Raw genomic sequence first — 20,619 nt, forward strand, 5'->3', positions numbered from 1 at the left:
GTGCCGGAGGAAAAAGAGCTGGAATAGGTTTTCACTCCTCAAACATGAAAACAATATTTTATTGAATTGGAACTGTGTTAACTCAAGTTTCTGCACATACTAGACAAGTACTCTATAATTCAGCTGTACCCCAATCCAGAACTTGACATATTTTTGAAGTATAATATTTATCACAGTCCTTCCAATAGTCTCACTTTACCGGTAAGCAAACTGCAGTACAGAGGAATTGTAACTTGTCCGTGGATTTGATAAGGTCAAGGTTGGAACCTTGCTCTTTTCTTGCTCCAAATCTGTGAATCTTCTATGGCTTCCTGCCTTCTTCTAGCCAGTTTTGCCTCATCTTTTCATTATAAAGTGCATGTCATGCTTGGTCTATAGCAACAACTTCTTCTACTAATAGTTAGAAAAATGTTTTTAGATTTTCTTTAGAAACTAACTCTACCCTAAATCTTTGAACATTTACACTATTCCAGGATAGTCACCAAACAAATATTTTATTAAAACCCCACCCCATAAGGCCACTAAGAGCATTCAAAGACTTAAGGACACAGTGAGTGGTATGTCCTCCTGCTGGCCATGAGGGTCCATAATGAAGTTTGAGTGTTAGAAATGTTATTTCCATATGCTCCTTATCAGCCTTCACAGGTTGGTTGAAGCCTTGACTAGGACTGAACAAGAAGTAAATAGTGTTCAGTGGCACTAGCTCAGCGTTAGATGGGAATTACGGAATACCAGACAGGGAGAACTTCTGTGTAAGAAAGAGCAATTTGTAAGGAGTTGATTCCCCGTAAGTGACATGTCAAACGATGGGACAAAAATGACCCGGGATGTTTTAAGAAAGGACAGTGTGCAGTGACATCAGAAGGGCAGTTGGTGACTTTACTGTACCTGACTGCCTCTCTTTTGAATAAGCTTTGTCTTTTGCCTCCTTTACTTTCTTGTTTCTGTCCTTTCAGCGGGAGCCCAACTCTCCTTCTCCATAATCTCCCTTCCTAACTTTGTCTGTGCTAATCAGAATCATCCTACAACCCACTTTCTCTGTGAAGCTTTTCTCTCTACTGTAATCCAAATGTGGCTCTTTCCTGGAGTCCTTACCTTGGAACTGTCTGTATTTCTCACATGTCAGTCTCAGTATGGTGATCTTGCACTTATATTCCATTGTTCACATTTAAGCCCTGATGACTAGTCTGCAGTTCTTCATGGATAGGACCTGAGCCAAATAAGGATTCTTGCATTCCCGAAGCAGGTCAGTACTGAGGCCAGATGGAGCCGATAACCAGTTTTCAAGCTACATACTTGTTGGACAGAAAGATAAGCAACCAACTGACCCAGCAAGGTCCTAAAAGTCCATATAGTCTAAATTCTTTCAACTGAAATAAATGAGTAAACTGAGAATCATAGTGGGAATGTTTCTAGCTCAGCATCTCGGTTACAGCCAGAGACAGATTAGGGGTGCTGTACTCAGGCCATGGGAAATGTTAGGTTTCCTAAGAGGACTGAAATCCAATGTGACTTTCCATATTTCCCATCTCTTTCCCTCTTCACATCTTTATCTTAGGAAAATTCTGAGCATTGTTGTTTCATCAGGAAAGCAGCCAAAAATGTATGTTCTCCTTGGATCCACTGTGAGCCTCTCAAGTTCGCCTATTTTGAGGATGTGTATTCATTGGGTTCAGTGTAACACTCCTCTCCACTGTGCTGAAATTTCTGCAGTCACCCTTAAAGCTCCCACTTAAGCCTTTGAATGTCTTTTCCATTCCTCACTTTCCTTGACTACTCATCACTCCCTTGTATTTAAAGTCATCATCCGTGCGAAGTCTTTGCTGACCCTTATCCTCCTCGCCTCTTGCTAAAACTGTCAAGTGTTCCCACTAAGCACATTTGCTCTGCCAAGAGTTAGAGTCGATCATTATCCAGAGTCCTCATTATATTGTACTGGGATCTTTTTACTGGCTTTATTATTTTAGGTCCCTAGTAACACATAGTGTTTGGGTCACACTTCTGGAATTTTCTTCTTTGGAAGAATTCTTCTTTTTCCTACCTCACACATTCTTGAAATTTTTTCAGGAACATCTATCGTTCATCCCCCAAAGACCCTGAACTCAGCAAGTGCCATTGTTACCCTGATTGGTCCATGGAAAACCAACTGATAGAAGGTAGGCCAGTTGGAAACTCCTCTGGAATTTTCAAATTCCAGCTGATGAAAGGTGCTTCTTTACTTTAACACACTAACTATGTGGAATCAGCAGATGTGAAAAGCCATAGTTCCCTCCTACTGGAATGATAACTCTGGAACAATGGAGCAGAATGAGAGAAAAGGACAAAGATGGCATCTAAAAGAGAATTTCCCAATCTAACGTCAACTGTACAAAAATAAATTGCTTGATCACATGACTATGTTCTGTGTTAAACTGTCTTGTTCCAAAATGCATATAGTGAATCCTCAGTACCTCAACATATAATGCCCTGGACCTCAGAATGTGACTGTACTTGGAGACAGGCTTTATGTTAGAGTGAGGCCACTAAGATGGCCTATGAGAAGATGTTTAGGCATACAAAAAAGATACTAAGGATGCGTATACACTGAGAAAAGATCATTTGAAGACACAGAATAAGAGTGGACATTGGCAAGCCAGACAATGAGGAATCAGGAGAAAACAAACCTGACCTACCTTATATTCTCCAGGTCTGTGAGAAAACAAATTTCTTTTGCTTAAGTCACTTCATCAGTGCCACTTTGAGGGAAGTCCTAGCAATAACACAATTCTCTACATCCCCTAACTTGTTCAAATTAGCTTAAGATCGACTCTGAGTTCAGCAATCAAAGGCCACAATTGCAGGCTATCAGCTCTCTGCAGCTGGTTGACAGTGACTATATTCCAAACAGCGTCTTGTCCTGTCCTGAAATCCACTGCCTATGACAATAGAGAGATAAACATGTTCCTTTGTGAGCCATTTATGGACCAGGGTCAAGTCTGAATCAGATAAGTTACAAACTCTGACTCAGTTTGATGAATTAGTAGATGCCACTTCCAGAATTTATGGCAAACAAAAACCATTCTGTTTGCTAAACAACTTTTCCCCTTAGCAGAACCCAGATATGTAGGACGGAGTAACAACAACATGACTTTTAGTTTGTGAATAAAAATAGTCTGAATAATTGCATTGGGGGGGGGAGAAGCTTGACAATTCTTTCTAGATGGTGTTTTCCTCAGACACTGTCTCCTGTAAGATATACCCAGTGCATTTGACCAGTTACCTAAGAGCAGATGACTTACTTTGAACAGGACTAGATTACATTTTTCCAACTTCCAAATCAGCTACTTGCTCACTACCAGAAACAAGTAAGTCCTCTTAATGTATTATGACAGATTTTACTGGGTAAAGAATCAGTATCATTCATTTTCTCATCTAATAATGTTATGTAAGCTGGACATTCACCAAATAGCTACTGTGTTCTGCCATCCATCAGAAAACAAAGATGCCTAACTACATGAACTTAGCTTCCTGCACAAAGTCCATCACTGAACTAAGATTCAAAGTCCTTAAAATTCTTCAAACATCAGTCTTCAAGACTCCATCTTTTTGAAGAGCTTCATGGTCCATGACTTTGCTTATTGGTTGTTTTTCTACCTCTGCAGTGTTAGTCAATAGTGTCTGCTCACTTCCATCCATTGTAAGATTCTCGCCTTCATGTAATATAGTTTGAGAATGTATTTCCTGCCTCCTAGTCCCCTCCAAAACCCCATATCTTGTTTAAAGGAAAACTAAAGGTGTTTATTCTGGAAAATTTGGAAAATAGATATAAAAAACAAATAATGAGGAATTTAATAAGTTACGAAGAGTCTTTATTTAGTAACTGGTATTTAGGTTTTCAGAATCATGGGAAGGAGAAATTGTTGTTTGGTTGGCTTTGTTTTTACTCTTGGCTTTTTTAAAAATACATCTTTCTCCAATTGAATATCTTACTCGTGGCTTTGATAAACTCCTTCCACCTTTTAAACTCTTTCTCATCGCCATTTGATTTTCCCAGGTGGGGAACTCATAGCTAATAAGCAGTCCTCTGCAGTGAACGTAAGTCTAGATGGGGCTTAACTGCATTCATAAGTTTTTTTCTTTCACAAGCAAAAGATTATGAGAGTGGTTGAACAAGTTTACATTCCCACCAACAATGAAGTAAGGTTCCTTTCTGTCCACATCCCCTCCAGCATCTGTTGTTGTTAGAGTTCTTGATTTTTGCCGTTCGAACTGGAGGTTCCTCAAAAGACTTCACATAGAACTCCCCTATGACCCAGCAATCCCACTTTTGGGCATTTACCCAAATGTTTACAAACAAGACCACACTAAAGCTACCAGCACAACTATGTTTATTGTAGCATTATTTACCATAGCTAAGATATGGAACCAACCCAGATGCCCCTCAGTAGATGAATGGATCAAGAAAATGTGGTATATATACACAATGGAATTCTATGCCTCCATCAGAAAGAATGACATTGCCCCATTTGTTAGGAAATGGAAAAACTTGGAAAAAATTATATTAAGTGAAGTAAGCCAGGCCCAAAGAAACATAGGTCCCATGGTTTCCCCTTATTTGTAATATCTAGTATATGTATGAATCAAGCAGAAAAGGTCAGATAATGTGATGTCAGGAAAATGAACCCTTAGATATGTATTTTAATGTTTTTTTTTCTTTCATGCATGTGTTTCTAACGCATTTATAAGATTATCTCTTTGTTGCTTTGTATGTCCCTCCCCCACAGTATAACCCCTGCTTTCACTATATTTGATGTCAGTATAACTTGTGGAGGAGATGGGGAAAAACCAGTTGTTTAAGGATACAGGTGGACCTGTTGCAACAATGAGAAGTACAAGTTGTCATGTCCAAAACGAGCTTTACAACGTCGGTGCTGGGGGGGGGGGGGAAGAGAAGGATTGGGATTGGGGGTAGGGGGAGCTGGGAAGGGATGTGAAGGGTAAACAAAGGAGGAGGCTGCAATACTTGGTAAGAAATGTACGCATTATCCTGCCCATGTAATTGTAACTCCTCTGTACAGTATGTTCACAAATAAAATTAAATTAAAAAAAAGATTATGAGAGATATTTTATTTAAACAACATCCTATTCAAACAAAATTATTTAAATAGCATTGTTACGTCTTCCACAAAAATTTAGACAAAATTGTTTACTACATCAATTTGCCACTGTGGTTTTGTTTTTACTTTTTAATTTTTTATGTAGATCCTCCTTCGCTAAATAATAATAATAATAAACCTCTTGAGTTTAGCTAAAGGATTCTAAAGAGAATCACCAGTGAAATTTGGCTATGAACATAAGTGGTTTGTCTCAATGATAGGAAAACTAAAGATCACAATCCACTCAGCTCAGAGTTTCCAGAGAACTCACCTGTTCCCTTTCTCAGCTGTTCTGTTCTTTGTTGTCCCCTTAAAATTTACCTTGTTTTCATACAGGATATTTCAAAGGCATGTTTATAACATAGAAATGATTTGGGGTGATGATGTACTTGGAAAATGGTGAAGAAAACAAATCAAGCTTTTTTTTTTTTGCTTGTTTTAAAGCAGCAAAAATTCTCAGAGAATTTTCAATGCTGTATCCCCTGAGAACCTAGGATGTATATGGTCCCGGAAGCAACACTCACAAATTTCTTTGACCTCTGGTGCTCCTTTAGTGGAGAACATCTTTTAGGATTTAACACCCTGGGGAATACTGGTTGAATGTCTCTAGCTACTTCAAAGCCTTATAGAAGAATTAAAGTTTAAAGACTTAAAAAAGTTTTGATTTTTTAAAAAAAAATCTAAGCTATTATTTTACTTGACCTTAGAACTAGTAACTGCTTCAGAAGACATACTATTTCTGGTTGAGATCACATGGAATATTCTTTTGAAGAAACATATTCTAGACCTTAAGTCAAATGATCAGATAGTTCATAATATAAGAAAAATTAAGACACTCCAAAATACCCAGATATGTATGTTGATGTCCATGGAGTTGTAAAGATAATTTTACTGTTCTCCAAATTCTGATATGATACATAAACATAATGTGGTAGATGCCTGCCCATCAACATTATTTAGGTGTAAAAAGGAAGGAAATTCTGACTTGTGCTATAATATAGATGAAATATGAAGCTATTTTGTTAAGTCAAATAAGTAAGAAAAAAAGGAACAGATACAAAAAAAAGTTTTGTGGTTTCATGTGTAACAAGTATTCAGAGCTATCAAAGACTGAAAGTGGAATGGTAGTTTCCAGGGTCTGAGGAAAATATCACACACACACACACACACACACACACACACACACACACACACACACACACACGCACACACACACACACACACAACTAAACAACCAACCAACAAGACAAATAGGTAACATTTGCCAAAATGAGCAAGTACTGGCAGCACGTGTTCAGGAATCAGACAAGACAGAACCACATGGAGGGTAGTGCCTAATTTCTGAAAAACTAGTTCACTTTCCTGCATATCTGGAGCCAGCTTTGGAGGGCACACAGAAGTGCTGCTTGCGACAGAGGAAATATTCCTATTGAACTATTGCACTTTCAACTCACTAAATATTTGCACAAATTAGATCATCTTACATCTAAGCTCGAATTATCTTTAACTGAAAATTCAAGCTACTCTACTGCTCCTTACAGGAAATGAGGTGAACATTTATAAAGTATGTTCTATTGGTATTGGATTCATTTAACATAGAATATGTGCATGTTGGTCTCTTGTCACATGTCTAATAATTGGCTGGAATCTACTGGAGATTTAGGATACACTTCCTGCTGTTTGTAATAGATGTCCCCAAATATAAGCTACAAGAAGAAATGAAAAGAAGAAACTACAGACTTAACTTTTTCCCTGACTCTCATTTCACCAAATCCAAAGTAAATGATAGATTTTTTTTCAAGAAAGAATAACATAGGAGAAATCACAGAAAAACTCATGGAAAAAGAATCAGGAATTGGTATTAGACAAGTCTTGGGCTTGGTCCTGAGACCATTGATAATCCTGCCACAGACACTCTTCCTGAGATAATTCCCATCAATAAGCGGAGGCAAATATCTGTCTGGACCAGTGGGGTCCCATGGAAGTAATAAGTGAAGTTTTCAATCTTCAAAAATGTTTGCACATCTCTTCCTTATAGATGAAAAAGCCTGGAACTTCTCATAAGTGGATATTTCCCTTGGGGTACTAATATACTCTCCCGGGTCAAGCTCAAGTTCTCCTTCTCACTCTGAAGCAGCATGCACAAAGAAGGCATGCTTTTATTCTACTCCAAGTCTTACCTTGAAAATACTGTGGTTTAAGACTTCATTGAATGATCATTTTTCTGAGTAGGGGCGGGGGAGGAAGGGAGGGACTAAGGCAAATTTTAGATAAAGTAAAAGACAATCGTAAATGTTGACAAATAGGCCAGGGGAGTTTCATGATAAAGTTATCGGACTGGTTGGCTTTTCCTTGGTGTGCAAGATGAAATACACAAGAATAATCACCGTAGGACTCTGTAAGAAGCACTTCAAAAGCAGGTGAATATTGACTCTTAGTCTTAAGCTTATAAATACTTAATAAGGCAACTGTAGTTTAAAGATACAGGCATGACTTCTTTTTCTGACACAGCGGTATTCAGGAACTCATATTTAGCATCCTATAAAAAGAGCCTTCATACCTTTAGAAAATCACTCAAATTTCATCTAATTCTAAAGCCTTTATGATTATCCAGCCCTCATCATTTACTGCCTTCTCTGAACTCCAAGACTATTTATTACCTGTAGTATTCACTCAGCATGAGGTGTTAGGGAGCAAGCATAGCCCAATAGATAATAAAATCCTCTAGGGTAAGGATCACATTAAATTCCTCTTATTATCCTCCGTACCTAACCTGGATCCTGATCCACACACCATAAATGTTCAATAAATGTTTGTTGTTAATGATGATAGGTTGTAGACTCGCCTGAAACATAATCTGGATAAACACAATACAGGAAAAGTGCAAATCATCATGTAACAAACATGCAAGCCAAGAAATCAATGAGAGCTGTCTGAACACCAAGTAAAAGACAAAGTAATACCTGCTCTCTGCCCAATATCCAACATGGTGATGGATTATGCTACATAAAATTATCAATAAGGACCAATGTAGTCACAATGATTTCCAAGTGGTAGCAAGAAATATTAGATACAGAATATAACACTCCAACAAAAGCTACAGACATGAGAGGTCAGACTCAGAGGAGCAGATATATTCTACTGATGAACAATCTTATTGCAAATCATTTGCTTCCAGAGTAATGGAAGCATGGCACTTTCAAAACCTCTTTCAGCGTCTCCCCTGCCAAGAGTCTCACATTCTGATTTCCAACAATGAAATGGAATGCCCAATACTTGCCCTTCAAACAAAGGAATAGGAGGGCATACTTGTTTTGACTCTTGCCAAAACAAACACAATGCTTTTAAGTGAGTAACATTTATAATATGAGTCTTGTTGAGCAAATTCACACACTTCTAATCTATGTGCATCTAGAGAGGGCAGAACACTCTATTTCTGGTCTAAATGCCTATCTTCTTCCACAAGGTTTGGCTTAAATTGCAATAAAAAAGTTGGTCTCAAATCCAATTTAGTGATCAACGCTGTCTTCTCCTTTTCTCTCATTTATCCTTTCTCTATTTGTATCCTAACTTTTGTCTTAAAATGTAGGAGACTCTTAGGTAGAAAGCTCTGATCATTTTTATTAAAGGTACAGAAAGCATAATTATCACCAGTATAGGAATGACTCATGTGAAACAATAAAGCAATTGATCAGATCAGTGGTAGTGTCCTTGGTCCTGGAGGATGTCTGGAGTAAGGGATGAAAGAGTGGGGGGTGCAGACTGACTTTCCCCCCTTACTTAGCATATGCCCTTTTGTTACGTGAGAAACCTGGACAGGATAAGTAATTTATCTTGTCATTACTTTGGAACAGTGATAATCATGTAACTGTTTTTCAATAACATTTTATTAATTCTTTGGCCTAATTAACCAATAACAAGATAAGTATTAGTATATGTATTCTCCACCTTATCTATATGACATTTCAATCACTTTCAACGTTTTAAATGGAATAAGAAAGGCGCATAATAAATTATCAATATAGACACATCTCTAAGGACCTGGTTTTCTTCTATTAATCCTTTTGATGCATAAAATCCACTACCCAAAGGAAACAAAGATTATATTTCATGGGTTAATCAGTTAATACCAATGACAATTTCTACAACTAACCTAGATTCCTTTATAGTTCGAGGAAGACCAATGCTGTATCCTTTCTTTGAAACAATTGGCCTATGGCATCTCTTTGTATGTCAAAATTCTCATGGAAAGAACAAATGTATTTTTACAGAGAAAAAGTATTCCGAAATGTAGAGAACCTGAGAAGCTAACTTTACAGGATAAAAAGGTTTCCTTCTAGGCTCTGAGGATATGGACTTAGCAATGATACTTTACTTACAGTCATTCAGGTCCTGTTGGCACAGTAGGTTGAAGTCCTTCAAGCTTTTTCCTTGTTCTGGAGGTGGGAATATTCCAGTGGGATGTGCTCACATCCAGAAACAGTCAGGAAGAAAACTGGAAAGACTCTAAAGAGAGATACAGAGCAGTTAATTCAGGGTGGCCATTTTGGATGATGATGGAGGCAGCCTCAAAATGATTAGCAGGAAAGAGGTGACACTGTTCAAAGAGAAATGTACTCATTATTGGACCTATGTCACTATAACCCTTCTGTCACATTTACAATAAAAATAAATTGAATAAGATGAAAATGATTAGCAGAACGAAGGCTAGAACTGGGATGGGGCTTTGTGGGGTGGAAAGTGGGCTTCCCCACTAGATGGCAGTAGGGTACATCTGTGGTATCTATGGGGTGTGTTACCAAGACAGAGCAAAGGGATGCAATGAGTTTCCATAACTCAGCAGGAAAAGATCATTATGGTGTATCACATAGATTCAAATGAATATATGTAAGCATGTCATACCCCTTAGGTTTGATGCTACCTCAAAGGTCAGGCATAAATGGGTGTTCTCATGAGCATGATTATGAGTAGGACACATGTGAGTATGACTACCACAAACACACATACATAAGTCAATTATATAGATATGGGTCAATATTGGCATCGATATAGACTGGGAGCCATTATTATAATAAGTGGAAATCATGATAGAGGAAAGAGATAAGTTCTTGCTGGTAACTGTCACTATCCCATGTTTACCAAAGGGGAAATTTGATGGACTTCATAACAGGTGAAAGCCTTTGTCTAAGGCCATACAGGTGGGAAGTTATGGGTTCTGGATTAACCAGTTCTGGAGTAACATTGTCCTTCTGAGCTTCAAACCAATAATGTAGTCTTCAAAACCATAATATAGTCATGCTCACCTCACACAGACCTTGCTACAGTTTCTTGCAATTTGAGAATAAGGTTTTTGGTAGGTTTGCACAAAAAAATGCTAACACATGTATTACACAAAGTGAAAATAGCATAGAAACAAGTTTTATCTATATGGCTGTAATTATACATAATGTATAAATAAGTAAAATATTCTACTGTCCCGCCCATTGTAGCAAATTCAATGTATAATTCAATAAAAATGTCATTTAAAAGACTATGAAGCTTATTTTCAAGTTAATATATCAAATCCACATGCATACATAATTGAAGCCATTCACTGTATGCCTCAAAATACATTGCATTAAGGTAACACCATAGTGAATTTATGTCGCTTTTTTTTATTATAGTAGAAGAGGCATTTCTAGTGAGATGGATGAGTTCACCCAATGAACCAGACTCTGAAAACTTTGTAAGGAATCCGTCTGACAGCCTTCCCTCCATTCCTCCCTCCCTCTCTCCCTCCCTCCCTTCCTTCCTTCCTTCCTTCCTTCCTTCCTCCTTTCTTGTCCCACCCTTATGTAGAAAATGTATTGCTCTATAAGTTGGACTTTCATGTGGCAATACAAATGTAGCATATATAAGGCATTAGCACAATGTCTGGCCAATAGTAAATGCTAAATAAAAGTCACAAATGTCATTTATGATGACCAACAAAGATGGGTCATCGTTTAGGATGACCCACAAAGAAGAAAAGAGAGGATACAGAGAGAATGCTGAGAGAAGAGGATGAAAAGAGGGAAGATGGGAAGGAAAGATACAGAAGGGCAGGAAGACATCAAGGAGAGCAGGAGGTAGGTGGAATCATGGGAATAATAAAGGAGCAATGGCATGACTTGCAGTTCTTCGCCTAGTGTCAACATTTCTCCTGGAAGGTCACAAACCCATCTTCAACCATACAGTTTTGAATACCTACCCTGAACTTTGCAAATTACTCTACTCTTCATCTTAGACTTGTGTGTTTTCTCCTGCTTATCTGAAATTAGTTACTTTTCTGTAGACTAAACACTGTGGAAAACAGAACCCTTGCCAGAAATTGTGGGATTGAAAAGGAAGCAAAAGACAAGCAGCGTTCTATGAGTTGTGCTACGGGCAATAGAAAAGATGCTGGTCATACTGTTTATACATCTTTTGTTTTGGGTCGCAAAACAAACTTAAAACTCCAAAAACAAATGGAAGATGTGGAAGTCAAAGAAAAAAATTAAAGCATTTTTCTCTAGCATTTCTTATGGGCATTGCCTGACAGCAGAGGTCATGGTCTATGCAGAGCTAGAAAAAAAAATATTCTCTGTTCCTTTGAAAGTAACAATTTACTTACAAAATTTCCTAAGTAGATGTGTGTGTGTGTGTGTGTGTGTGTGTGTGTGTGTGTGTGTGTTTACATGTGTGATTTCAGGCTTTAATCTTTTTTGTGTGTGTTGGAGAACATGGGAAATTAAAATGATAATAAAATGTGGCAGTAATAATAAAGTCTGTACTTATTGAGCACTTACCATATGCATGACATGCTTTAAGTCAACACTGCTTTATAAAGTGGATGTTAAATTAGACAAAAAATTTGGGACTTGGAGAATCTAAATAATTTCATTACTAGTAGATAGTAGAGCTAAAAGTCAAACCAAGGGTTGGCTGAAGCCAGAGCCCTTTCTGGGGTCCACCATTCTATGCTCAGAGATAATGTTCACAATGCCTTGGTTAGGATCTAAACATAGTAGGTATGTTATAATCTCACCTTTGCTTTTTTATTGTTATTACAAAGGTGATGTACAGAGGGGTTACAACAAATTGTATCATTCATTTTCAACATAATGTCTATTGAGTACCACTGCTAAATTTGTTCGCCCTTTGCCCTTCCATTTCTGTGCCTCTCCTTACCATTCCAAAGATAGATACATGAACAAACAAGACAAAAAGAAAAGAAAACAAAAAACAAAAATGAAGGGCAAAACCACTTCTTTCCATTTCTTGGAGTTCATTTTGATCATAACCTTTGCTTTTTGCAAAACAGTACAGTATTGCCATTGGATTTTTTACATCTTTCAGGGGAAGATGTTCTATTTTCATCTGTACAAATTTTGGGAGTATGACATGTTATTGTTTGCCAAACTTTAAAATTCTTCCTTTAGTATCATTACCTGAGTGCACAAAATCCTGGGTAGAGGGTCAATGGGTGAGAGCTGTTTGAACGAATATTTAAGACACACACTGGCCAGAAGGAAGACCTCTTACTCAATTGAGTGTTATTTTTCCCATTCCATCCTTACACATTTATAATTATGTAATTAAAGGTCCTATATAAGGTGTTAAAAGTAGAGAAAATTCTCATTTGATCATCTCTCCAGCATATAATTTCCTGTTATAAAAGGACAGTAACAAATCGTATCAATACAACAACATACAATTCAATACATAGTAGCCATTCACTTGTAGTGCCTGAGAGAAGACATGCCCAGAACTCTATAGCAGATGAATGAAGAACCCCAAAATTTCCCCACAGTTTCTTTTAATCTTCTAAACCCCAAACTACATAGAAAGGTGAAGAAGAGAGGTCAATGTATGTCTAACATTTGCCATTACATCTAATTGAACTTGAATCTAGGTTGTTTATGTACTGCTCAGAAATAATCTTTGATTAAAGTCATGACTGTAAATTCTGAAAGGTGCGTGGCTGAGAGAAAAAGGGGTTAAATACATAGGTAATGCAACATTTATCCTTTCAGAAACTGAAAATGTATAATTTGCACATTAAAATCTCACAAAGTCTGTTATGTACTTTTTCTAAATAATAATTTATTGAAGCTTTCATATTAGCTGGAAGAAAGGGTTTTGAATGCTCCCAACACACAAAAAAGAAGATAAATGTTTGTGATAATAGACTTTGTCATTATACATCGTATGCATGTATCAAAATACCACTGTACCCCATGACAATTGCTATATATCAATGAACATTATTCTTTATTCCTTTCTTCAACTATTCTTTCTTTCTTTCTTTCTTTCTTTCTTTCTTTCTTTCTTTCTTTCTTTCTTTCTTTCTTTCTTTCTTTTCTTTCTTTCTTTCCTTCTTTCCTTCCTTCTTTCCTTCTTTCCTTCTTTCTTTCTTTCTTTCTTTCTTTCTTTCTTTCTTTCTTTCTTTCTTTCTTTCTTTCTTTCTTCTCTCTCTCCTTCCTTCCTTCCTTCCTTCCTTCCTTCCTTCCTTCCTTCCTTCCTTCCTTCCTTCCTTCCTTCCTTCCTTCCTGTCTTTCTGTCTTTCTTTTATTTTTGAGTTCATATACTTTTTTTGTGCCAGTACTAGGGCTTGAACTCAGAGCCTGGGTGCTGTGCCTGGACTTTTTGCTTGAGGCTAGTGCTCTACCACTTGAGCCATAACTCTACTTCTAGTTTTCTGGTGGTTAAATGGAGGTAAGTGTCTCATGAGCTTTCTTGCTTGGGCTGGCTTTCAACTGAGATCCTTAGATCACAGCCTCCTGAGTAGCTAAGTTTATAGTCATTATCACTGGCACTCAGGCACCATGAAGGATTTTCATTGTGATATTTCCATCCATGCTTATACCTACTTGGAATAAATTCAGGTGTCTGCCATATGCACTTCCCTCCCCATAACTTTTGTGTAGTTTGACTAACTCCTTAATTTTTGTTCTATTACTTTTTTAAACTTTTTCAAAACCTTTTAAAATCTAGAACCACTTATTCAAAATACATTTGAAATCACACATCTCAAAATCATTTAGAAAAAAATTACAGGTTCTCCTTATTAACAATAATGGTAGAAATCATTATGATAATAATTTTCCTTCATGTGTAAGATTCATGCTATCGCACTTTGGAATACTACCAGATCCTTGTAACGGGTCTTCTCAATCCTCAACTTCCTATGCTGACTGACTTTTCGTATCTCTCCTGAATTTGTCTAACTCCACTCCTAGTTCTCTTCTACCTCTGCCATTCATCCATCCATGACACTCATTCTTCTTAGAAGAAAATCCAATCTCTCTCCCCCACACTGCTATGTCTCTCTTCTTTATACACGTTATCTACTATTTCCCAAGTAAGTCCTTTGATTGAACTTACTCTCTGATCTCCAAATGGGGGACACGCCCTCCTATTTCCTCTGCCTTTACAGTCCCCCTTTCCCTCTCCCCATAACACGTGCCAGTGTGTTTCACAACAGATGTGGATTACTCTGACAAGTAAGGTCACTACCTGCTCCTCATTGCCTCCCTCACAGCACCTGGTCCACATCTTGTACCAGGGATGTTACAACAAGCACAGCTGGCCACCTGTTCTGCACGTCTCCCATCTTGTGCCTCTCAAAAAAAACCATCCATAAGGAGGGTCACTTTTGATGATCTGACACTCAGCAATGAATATGAAATTCTGTTTCAGTGACAAGGCTGTCTCTTTATGGAAGTTAGAAATGCTTAAAAGAATTGCGTTTGGGGGTGGGAAGGGAAAGAATAGTGCATATTTTATATTAAAAATAATTACTGTAAATCTAGATCATCAAGACCAGGATTTTTGTTGGCTCTGGAGTAATTGAAGGAGGCCAGTCATGACCCAGAACATTCTAAGTGCATGCTTTGTCCTTCAGGCACTCATGTCTCTCTCTGCTTTATAGAAGTAACTACAGAAGGCTCAGTGGAGATGAAGCCAGATAGAGGAAGGTGATCTAGAGTCAAAGGGTCTGGCCCTGGGTCCCATTTTTACAGCTGACACGTGAACAGTCTTAAGAAAGGCTATTTAACCTGCTTGGAAAGTAGTTCCCTCCTCTGAAAAAATGGAAAGTCTAATATTTAAGATCATACTATTATGGGAATTAACTGTAGTAATTGCTGCAAATGCCCTGTAAATTATGAAAATTTCTGCAAATGTTAGCTACAATGAAGGAAACATAGGTAGCTCCCCACTTTTCCTGTGCACTAGTATAGGTGTTTCTAGTCTAAATAATACATTGTGAAATGAAGGACTCATTAGGTCACATGACTGCCCTATGCCCCAGGGATGTCCTATGTATTGGCAGCCAACAGAAAACAGTCTCTCTCTCTCTCTCTCTCTCTCTCTCTCTCTCTCTCTCTCTCTCTCTCTCTCTCTCTCTCTCTCTCTCTCTCTCTCTCTCTCTCTCTCTCGTAGTGCAGACTTTCCTTCACTCACTCAGCTTGGACTTTGCTGCCCAGATTGTCTTTGAACTGTGATCCTCCTGGTCTCAGCCTGTGGAGTAGTAGGATTATAGGTGTGAGCCACTAAAGCCTGGCTTAGAAATCATTTCTTAACAAAGAATTCTTCTTTTTTTAGTGTTTGAAAGCTGATGCTGAAGTTGCTATTAGAAATACAATTAAGTACTATGGGTTAAATGTTCATTTCAGAAGCTAATTCTAGACATGGAAATCCAACCACACACACACACACACACACACACACACACACACACACACACACACACACACACACACACACACACACACACACACACACACTATTAGGTCTATATTTCCCCTCTCTTCCTTTCTTTTTTTTTCTCTTTTTTCTACCCATTCTTCCCTTCCTCCTTCATTTCTTTATTCCTGGTTTCTGTATTCTTTCCAATCATCTTTCTACCTTCCTCTTTTCTTCTCCATGCTTCCACGGCTTGCTTTTTTCCAACAAGAGTTTAGAAATAATCACATCAGAAAATGACACATGAATCTTTGACTAGTGACCTGTTTTACTTCTCTCTCTGCTGCAGTCTAAAATGCTTGTAAAGCCCCTCCATTTGCTGCAGAGATAAACTCTAGTAGGTAAATGTACCTAACTGTATGTTATTCACCAATTAGCTCCCAGAACAGAATGTAAAGTTAAGGCATAATCTACTGTGCCAGATACTTGATTACTGAAGAATACTCCCTAGGCATTCCATTGCCTATGAGTGATATTTTTTTCTATTATGTGATGGGAATTATTGACTCACTGGGCTAGAATGCTCTTGGAGTCCACATAAAGGCCCTATTTCCATAGTGGATTGAAAGACCACCACACTTTGGTTTCCTGCATATTCACAGTTTGCAGATTATTGATCTGATGATGTATCAACTCAGCATCCTTTGGGTATCTTTAGCTTCTTGTGTGTGCATGCCTCTGTCAGGAGCTCCTCAAACTAGCATCTGCACAGCAGCTGCTATGGTCTCAACTGCTCAAATTATTTTTGTATTTAAAATGTAATATTTCAGCTTTCCTTGAAACATACAAAGTCAGGGAAAGTAATATCCCCTAGGAACTAAGTGAATTACCATAGATGCCCAATTATAAATAAGAAAAAAGCTTATAAAATATAATCACAGAATTTCCAAACCGGAATGGAATACAATAAAATTATTTTGCAGGTTATTGAACATTAAAGATAACCTGGGTGGATTAAAGGCAAGACTCCTTTTAAAATCAAGTACACATGGTGTATGTGTATATGTGTGTATGTGTGTGTGTGTGTGTGTGTGTGTGTGTGTATTACTGATTTTCCTGAATCAACATTGTTAGTTAGCACTTATTTAATCAAATACACTCACGTCATAAGAAAATAAGAAAAGAGTTCACAAATAAAAAGGCACCTTGTTCATCCCCAATGGCTGACACAGAATATATGGTGGATAGATTGAAGGTGGATGAGAATTTGCCTCTTATCTACTGGAACAATCATTTCTAGTTTGTTGTAAAGAGTGATTCTATTTTGAACGGCCAGTATCTCACCTATACAGATGCTTCTCTATTTCTATGTCCCCCTCAGCTTCTGCGGATCATCTTGCCAATGCCTGCTCTAATGGTGACCTTTCTCTTTAACACTGCCCTCCAAATGGGACTAGTGATCTCAACCATTATTCTCCCTCTTACCTTGCTCATGCTTCAGAATTTCCTCTTCTTAGCCTATACTCTGTCCTCTTGCACTGTATGGAGAGACCTGCAGCAGATTCCTTTACAGGAATCCCCAGGATCTGTACATGTGCAGTGCTCACTCCATACTTACTGAGAAGTGTGAGTATATTTTCCAGGATTGATCCAGCCAAGTGCTTACTCTGTAAGGCCGTGCTCCCTGAAGCACTCCATTTTCCAAAGGATCTTTACATTTTTATATGTGAAAGATTGCAAAGATTTCTAAATCTATCAGATTGGTTCTGTACTGATGAGATGTTAGCCTGGATGCAAGCAGTGAAGTCTTGAGTGGTATATCTTTGAATTGCACCTGCTCGATCTATTTTTCCATCAAGAGCTCATAAGCACCACAACAGCAATGACCTTTTCCCTACTTCTGTGTTTAACCCCCAACAGTCCTCATTATATTGCTCTGTTCAACAAATGTGGATGTCCAGCTCTTTCTGCCCCTTCCGTCCCCAGATAATTGAGAGTTGACTCTAATAAAATGTTTTGCAACTTACAGCATGAAGTCATTATAGATCCTCTGTCAGGTAATTGATAAAAGAACAGTCTAGCCCGTCCTTTGCATTCACTGGCTCAAAGTTCATGCAACCCATACTTGTACAAATCATACCTAAATCACCTTTGGCCTGCTAATGTGAGGATATCATCCATCAGTGGATGAGTGGTAATGCTGATCTCTGGCTTTCTAGACTGTCTGGCAGAAGTCCTGCTTGGGGGAGTTTCATGGCCTCCATTGCTCTTAGGGATGCTGGGATGCAGGTGGAAAACTTTTCAACACAGACTAACCCCCAGCTCAGCATGAAGTGGAACCTAGTTCTGATCATAGACAGGACTACAAATGTGCCTCAGTTCTTAAATCTCCTACCAGTCTTTTGTACAAAGCTCAGGACTTGCTACCCAAGGCAGGTAGCTTCTCACTCAGCCAATTCTTTGCCGACCCAATTCTACTTGGCTTCCTGACCTTACCTCTTCGTGCAAAATTAGTAGTATAAAAGGCAGAGAGTGATTTCTGGTAAGGCCGGGTAAGTACTTTCCTTAGAAAACATTCATTTTTACACATGAAGTAGGCTTAAAATTTGGATGTTGCTTTATTCATAAAAATGCATAGATTGAATTTGACTCAGTGATATAAAAATCATGGCTTACATGTCCAAATAAAATTTCCCTTGACATCAGCCAGTTAACCTGAATATAAGGCAATGATGTGTTAACAATCCTTTATTGCTGATGCTACTTAGCATTCAACTTTGTAGCTATAATAAATTTATAATATCTGCTTTACTCTTGAGAATGTTGTTCATAGGACAAAATAAAAATACACCTGCTTTTAAGGCCATAGCTGTACCAAATTTAAACACATCACTGTATCATGTTCTCAGTGGTCATCAAGCCTCAACTCTCAATTAAATCAGTCAGATGTTTCCACTGTCTGCAGCAAACCATACACAGCAGCTCAAAAATCACACTATGGTGAAAGGGAAGCAAACAATCAGGCAGAATAGAAAATTTCTCTTTAAAAGCCTGAGCAATGGGAATAGTTTTTTAAAGAACTTTCTAGTGCACAAAGGTAGCTATAACTATAATCTCTTGTTCTACTGACAGCAGCCTTGAAAAGTTGATCTTTAAGTATCCCAAATGAACTCATTTTTAACTCTTCAGAGATTTCACTGACACTCTGGAATAATGCACAAATAATTAGGTGATAGCACGCCCATTGCTGGAGTATTATTGAACATAAAAAATTATCACATATTCTAAGCACGGACAAACCTCAAACGATAACACATATTCTCAACTTTCACAAGAAGAAATCTGAATTACTGTTGGTCATTTTTGGAGGTTTGAGAAACTAACTTCAGTCATGGCAGTAAATACTCGATGCTGTGGCACCTCCACTGGTGGGGGTTTTCATACTACATAGTGTTTTACACACTCATTCTCTCAGGTAAAAATACTCTGGGCAAAACTACATAATTTCTCAAGCTGATGCAATAAGGTTGAGTAATTAGACAATTTCCTTGTACATGGCTCTTTGTTATGATAAACTTTTAAACATTATAAAATAAATTAATGTAGAAATGAGGGACAGAGGGGATTCGAGTGCAAACAAATTGAAAGATGCTGTATGTGAAGTAACAGCTACAGCATTGCACACCACCAAAAGTAGTATTTCATTTTCAAAAAAAATGTGCACATTCTCTATATTGTTTAATAACAAGAACTTGAAACATTTTAATAAAAGTAAAATTATTATATATACACCACACATATAACACGAATGTATTTTTATTGTAGTGACTGGAGAGAAAAAGAAAAAGACTCGGAAGCCAATCATTTCTCCCATGAGCAAGTAGAAAAGGTTTCCTAACTGTTAGCAAGAAAGGACAGAGTCAGAAAGAGCTGTGTCTTACCTGCCAGCTCTTCCTGAGATTTGGAATAATGACTTTGAGGAGAGTTGCCAGTACTACCACGGAGAGCACACTGCATATGAATTTGGAGTTCTTCTCAGGCAGTCAACGCAAAGACCATGGTGAGCTTGGACGAGGCTTGAATAACCAGAGGTCTGCTATCCTCACTTACTGGGTCTTTCCTGGCTCTTTCTGTTCAGATTCCTAAGCACTACAGTGCATCTGCCATTCTAGGTGACTTGCTTTTGAAGGGCGAATCTCATTAGCATCCTGCTCTCCCTCGATGGTCAAATGATATGTGAGGAAGGACCAGGTTGCTTTCTTATTGGAGAATTTGCTTCTTATTAAATAGCCGGACAACCCATCTCAGGGGCCTCAGACAGAACTATTGGAAGATCATTCTTCCTGTGACTATCTCGTTCTGCTTGATCTCCCCTCTGCCACATTGTTTCCTCCTTTTTTCCCCCTCCCTTTCTTTCTTTACACATTACTGAGAGGTTAAATTTTTACAAATCTTATATTCGTAAGACATTTTTGTCATCAAGCTGATAGAAGATAAGGAGAGCTCATACACCTGGCCTTCGCAGATGGAAAACTCCATTGGTTGTCTCAAGTGTTCGGTGCATGAGCACAGTTTATCACCAAATTCACGTAGGAAAGACAATGAAAGAAAAGGCCATAATCAATCCTTCCCAGAAGATCTAGTCTTTTCTCTTTGAGAGTGGGTTAGACAAGTCAAGTTAGTTATAGATTATAATTATTTCCATACTGAAGCAACTTAAAATTAGAAAGCTGGAGCCCCAGCCCCTCTAACTCTTTGTTATCATTATCTCTTTCACACACATGCACGCACACACACA

At 38.0% G+C, this 20,619-nt stretch overlaps 1 protein-coding gene across 6 annotated transcripts in view; it reads right to left on the reverse strand.

The window, feature by feature from the left end:
- The window catches only part of Slc14a2 (solute carrier family 14 member 2), a 402,998-nt gene extending 382,891 nt beyond the window's left edge, over positions 1–20,107 (reverse strand). For 3 of the 6 annotated variants that reach the window (XM_070029241.1, XM_070029239.1, XM_070029240.1), the window contains exons 1-2: positions 19,763–20,107; positions 9,515–9,641 (exon numbers count right to left, since the gene is read on the reverse strand). The gene's annotated coding sequence lies outside the window, so the exon portion shown is untranslated. The remainder of the gene's footprint in view (positions 1–9,514; positions 9,642–19,762) is intronic. The other 3 variants (XM_070029238.1, XM_070029242.1, XM_070029243.1) reach the window with 2 other exon arrangements.
- Between the last annotated feature and the right edge of the window lie 512 nt (positions 20,108–20,619).

This window comes from Dipodomys merriami, unplaced genomic scaffold (genome assembly GCF_024711535.1).
Source record: "Dipodomys merriami isolate MVZ:Mamm:240054 unplaced genomic scaffold, mDipMer1.0.p SCAF_2, whole genome shotgun sequence".
Taxonomy (NCBI): Eukaryota; Metazoa; Chordata; class Mammalia; order Rodentia; family Heteromyidae; genus Dipodomys; species Dipodomys merriami.